The 4,629-nt window shown below is 50.5% G+C and overlaps 1 non-coding gene across 1 annotated transcript; it reads left to right on the top strand.

Moving 5' to 3' along the window:
- The first annotated feature begins 3,596 nt into the window (after nt 1-3,596).
- On the top strand, nt 3,597-3,751 carry LOC143175876 (5.8S ribosomal RNA). Its single transcript, XR_013000525.1, has one exon. It is a non-coding gene; the product is annotated as a 5.8S ribosomal RNA (ribosomal RNA).
- Nucleotides 3,752-4,629: the final 878 nt, after the last annotated feature.

Below are 4,629 nucleotides of genomic sequence, written 5' to 3'. Positions count from 1 at the left end.
TGACCTTGTGATTCCTTCGTCGGGCACTGGTAAAGGGTGGCGATGATGCGTTCTATAATAGAAATACCCGTCGTAGCGTTTCTTCCGAGTCAACCCGCTCACGAAACTCTCTCTCGTCGTGGAATCCCCGCGTCGGAGGGTAAAACGCGATATATAATAGTATATGCCAGTGGTTCGCGCGCGTCGTCTCTGAGATACGCGGTCGACAGAGTTCCGAAAACACGTGATGTGCCACGATTTCCGTGCGTCTTACATCTTTCGACGATGGGACGATCCACGCGAAGAGAACGTTCGTGCTTGCGTGAGGTGCAACAGCGTCGATTCGCTTTTCTGTACGGGGAGAAATAGAACGTTGAGTTGACTTATCGGGTCTTCGTTGGAATTACCGTCGCTGGCATTGTAAACTCCAGATGACCTTGTGATTCCTTCGTCGGGCACTGGTAAAGGGTGGCGATGATTCGTTCTATAATAGTAATACCCGTCGTAGCGTTTCGACCGATGTCACCCGCCACGAAAGTCTCTCTCGACGTGGAAACCCCGCGCCGAAGAGTAAACGCGAAGGCTTACCATACGAAAGAAAACGGTATTATACGCCTGTGGTATGTGCGTCTCGGCTCTGTGATACGCGATCGGCAGAGTTACAAAAAAACGTTGATGGGCCACGATTTCCGTGCGTCTTACATCTTTCGACGATGGGACGATCCACGCGAAGAGTAGTTACGTGCTCGCGCGAGGTGCGATAGCGTCGATTCGCTTTTCTGTACGGGGAGAAATAGAACGATGAGTTGACTTATCGGGTCTTCGTTGGAATTACCGTCGCTGGCATTGTGAACTCCAGATGACCTTGTGATTCCTTCGTCGGGCACTGGTAAAGGGTGGCGATGATTCGTTCTATAATAGAAATACCCGTCGTAGCGATTCGGCCGAGTCACCCGCCACGAAACTCTCTCTCGTCGTGGAATCCCCATGTCGGAGAGTAAAACGCGAAGGCTAACTATATATAAGAAATATATAGTATTATTTATGCCTGTGGTTCTCCGTTTGCCCTACTCTCAGATACGCGACTCGGAGAGTTACGAATAATCGTGATGGACCACGATTTCTGTACGTCTTACATCTTTCGACGATGGGACGATCCACGCGAAGAGATCATTCCTGCTTGCGTGAGGTGCGATAGCGCCGATTCGCTTTTCTGTACGGGGAGAAATAGAACGATGAGTTGACTTATCGGGTCTTCGTTGGAATTACCGTCGCTGGCATTGTAAACTCCAGATGACCTTGTGATTCCTTCGTCGGGCACTGGTAAAGGGTGGCGATGATTCGTTCTATAATAGAAATACCCGTCGTAGCGATTCGGCCGTGTCACCCGCCACGAAAATCTCTCTCGTCGTGGAATCCCCGCGTCGTAGAGTAAACGCGAAGGCTTGCTATAGAAGACTATAGTTTATACGCCTGTGGTTCACCGGTTGCCTGCTCTCCGGGGTACGCGATCGCGCAGGAGTTACGGAAGAACTTGATGGGCCACGATCTCCAAGCGGCTATATCTTTCGACGATGGGACGATTCACGCGAAGAGAACGTTCGTGCATGCGTGAGGTGCGATAGCGTTGATTCGCTTGTCTGTACGGGGAGAAATAGAACGATGAGTTGACTTATCGGGTCTTCGTTGGAATTACCGTCGCTGGCATTGTAAACTCCAGATGACCTTGTGATTCCTTCGTCGGGCACTGGTAAAGGGTGGCGATGATTCGTTCTATAATAGAAATACCCGTCGTAGCGTTTCGACCGATGTCACCCGCCACGAAATTCTCTCTCGTCGTGGAATCCCCGCGTCGGAGAGTAACCGCCGAAGGCTTGCTATAGAAGACTATAGTTTATACGCCTGTGGTTCACCGGTTGCCGGCTCTCCGGGGCACGCGATCGCGCGAAGGTTACGGAGGGACGTGAAGCGCCCGAGCAATGAAACGTCCGCAGGAGGAAACGAGCAACCGCCGAACATTGTTTCGCGACGTTTCCATAATGTATTGTCGTTTCGCTCGCATCCCGCTTCTTTCCCCTAGTTTCCTCGACGCGTAGTTTCGCAGCCTTAGTGGACGAATCATTCTCGATTCGAGGAAAGATATGCAGTGGGGCGTGCAATGAGCCCGCCAGAGACCACGATCTCCAATGCGTCTTTACATCTTTCGACGATGGGATGATCCACGCGAAGAGAACGTTCGTGCTTGCGCGAGGTGCGTTAGCGTCGATTCGCTTTTCTGTACGGGGAGAAATAGAACGATGAGTTGACTTATCGGGTCTTCGTTGGAATTACCGTCGCTGGCATTGTAAACTCCAGATGACCTTGTGATTCCTTCGTCGGGCACTGGTAAAGGGTGGCGATGATTCGTTCTATAATAGAAATACCCGTCGTAGCGATTCGGCCGAGTCACCCGCCACGAAACTGTCTCTCTTTCGTCGTGGAAACCCCGCGTCGGAGAGTAAAACGCGCGAAGGCTGTGACTGTAACATATATATATACAGTATACAATGCCTGTGGTTTTTGCGCGTGTCGGCTCTTCGGTATACGCGATCGGCCAGAGTTACGGAGGGACGGTGAAGCGCACGAGAAATTGAAACGGCCGCACGATTGGAACCGAGCAACCGTCGAACATTGTTTCGCGACGTTTCCATAATGCGTTTTCGTTTCGCTCGCATACCGCTTCTTTTCCCCTAGTCTCTGAGACGCGTTTTCGAGCCGTTCTTCTACTATCGATTCTCGTAGAGAGAAGGGACCGGGTAGTCTGGAAGTGGAACCCGCATCTTGCGTGTACCGTACACGGAATTGAGAGGACCGGCCGTGAAGCTCGTTTTAAAGCCGTGCGTCTGACACCCAACTCTTGCGCGCCAATTTCGCGGCAAGAGATAATATGGGACGAATGACCGGCAAAGAGCCAGCTGTGAAGTCTGTTTTTTTAATCGAATCCGTGGACGTGTGTATGCCGTAGCGTCGCTCGTCGTGTTCGTTCATGGTCGTTCCGAGAGAAAGAACGAAAGCGGTAACGAAGGGACCGGCCGTGAAGCTCGTTTTAAAGCCGCGCGTCTGACACCCAACTCTTGCGCGCCAATTTCGCGGCAAGAGATAACATGGGACGAATGACCGGCAAAGAGCCAGCTGTGAAGTCTTTTTTCATTATTTGCTTTCAATCGATCGATCGGTACGATTCGTGCAACGTTTCGCGCGATGCGACGCGAAAACATGCGCGCAACAATAGATGCGTCTGATCGGAAGAACGCGAGGGTCGACTGCACGCGATGGATTCAGTATCGGGTAGGATACAAAATATATCCCCGTCGTTTCCACGCGTGCGAGTCTTCTGCGTCTTTCGCGGGTTTTTGAATGCACTATACGCCCGGAACGTCGAGAAATATATACATATTACTTGAACGTTTTTCGTCTCGAAAGGCTTCGGTGTCGTCTCCAAGGCGACGCCTGAATCTCCTTCGCGCGCTGGTCGGAGATTCAGGTATCAACTTTTATCTTCTCTTTGAAAGAAGAGAGATATTAGGTCGAACAAATGAGAATAAAATTATATATGTGAAATATAAAATTTATACGATTACCCTGAACGGTGGATCACTTGGCTCGTGGGTCGATGAAGAACGCAGCTAATTGCGCGTCAACGTGTGAACTGCAGGACACATGAACATCGACATTTCGAACGCACATTGCGGTCCACGGATACAATTCCTGGACCACGCCTGGCTGAGGGTCGTTTACGTACCATACACTGCTTGCGTAGCTCTGTCAAATCCCCGCCGTCGTTCACCTCTTCGGATCGAACGTTTTTTTACCGAAGGGCGCAAAGAACGTTTCTGAGTCGGGTTAAGAGAAGGATGCTACGTACGAGCGAACGATGGGTGTCTCGTCGGCGTTTGTCGCGGACACGCGAAAATTCTGTGAATTTCACGGACAGTGTACGTTCTAGTTGTTGCAAAACGATCGGAATCGTTTGTATGGACTCGCGTGAGTGTTCGCGGCGTCGTGCGTCGTTCAATTACGACCGCCCGCGGATACCGCTCCACTGCGATATGGATCTGAGCGACAACTTTTTCGGCTGTTCGTGAGATGAACGGTTTCGTGTGTTTAGAAAAATTTTTTTTCCCGCGCTCCCGACGTCACCTGAAATGATGCGTCAGAGGTGAAAGAAAATATTAAGAAGTCGAGAGAGAGAGAGACTACACACGTTTTATTCATATTTTGTATACCGTGCGTGAGACGGATGTGCACGACACGTCGTATGTCGGTATATTACCGACTGGCCCCAGGGAGATTGTTTTCTTCCTCTCTTACGAATGAGATGTACGTTTCGGAGGATCGTCGTTACCGAAACACACGGCAAAACGAGACTTCTCGCAGCAGAACCTTTATACACAATACACATCGACTCTTTTTACCCCGAGAGAGAGAGAAAAGGTGTATTTCTTTTTTTTATTTTTCGAATTCGACGCACGAACGCTTTGACGACTGGAGAAAAACACGGTGTGTGTTAAAATCGTGCGGGACGAGCATGCGTATTCGTAACGGGTCGAATAGTTCTTATTCCCCGTCGTCGCGTGTCCTCGCTGGACCACCACCGTGCGCTTCCGCCAC

Source organism: Nomia melanderi, unplaced genomic scaffold, assembly GCF_051020985.1.
Source record: "Nomia melanderi isolate GNS246 unplaced genomic scaffold, iyNomMela1 scaffold0240, whole genome shotgun sequence".
Lineage (NCBI taxonomy): Eukaryota > Metazoa > Arthropoda > Insecta > Hymenoptera > Halictidae > Nomia > Nomia melanderi.
Note: the sequence above shows the minus strand (reverse complement) of the source record. Positions and strands in the feature narration are given on the sequence as shown.